Genomic DNA, 696 nt, shown 5'->3' with positions numbered 1-696 from the left:
GCTGGCATCGCGCACGGTTCGTAGTTTTCGCGATTATCGGACGGGGGTCACCTTTTTTATTGTAATCTAATCATAAGCCGCCGTTTAAAAATAGCAAGAAACCTTTTGATAAAAGCGCGAAGCTCGCTGAAGTTGGCGGCCTTTTTTTAAATAAAATAAATAAAAAAATCTCCCACAGATGTCGCGTAAATAAAAAGCCTGTCGCCTTTCGGCTGCCGCCATTTTCCTTTCTTCGTAAAACGTTTTTTAAGTAGAACTAGACGTAGTTTCGGGTTTGACTTAAAAAATATGCCAGTAAAAGTCGACATAATTCCTCCACCACCAGCAAACTCCAAACAGCCGGGAGTGACAAAATCCTTATTGTATAATGGGTCGCGATTTCAAGGTTTTCAAAAATCCAAAGGCAATTCCTACGAAGTAGAAGTCGTCTTGCAGGTTAGACTTTCTCCTTTTTTTTCGCTTTGTTTTTTTTTTGGATCGTTACGTAAACGGTTAAATTTAGAAATGTTTGCACAAAAATGGCGGGATCTATAACTTCGGTTCTTTGCAGCATGTCGACGAAGAGAACTCCTACCTGTGCGGGTACCTGCAAATAAACGGACTGACCGACGAGTATCCGACGTTAACGACGTTCTTCGATGGCGAAATAATCAGCTCGAAGTATCCCTTCCTCACCAGAAAGTGGGACGCGGACGA

Source organism: Photinus pyralis, unplaced genomic scaffold (assembly GCF_008802855.1).
Source record: "Photinus pyralis isolate 1611_PpyrPB1 unplaced genomic scaffold, Ppyr1.3 Ppyr1.4_LG8, whole genome shotgun sequence".
Taxonomy (NCBI): Eukaryota; Metazoa; Arthropoda; class Insecta; order Coleoptera; family Lampyridae; genus Photinus; species Photinus pyralis.
This window is presented reverse-complemented; position numbering follows the sequence as displayed.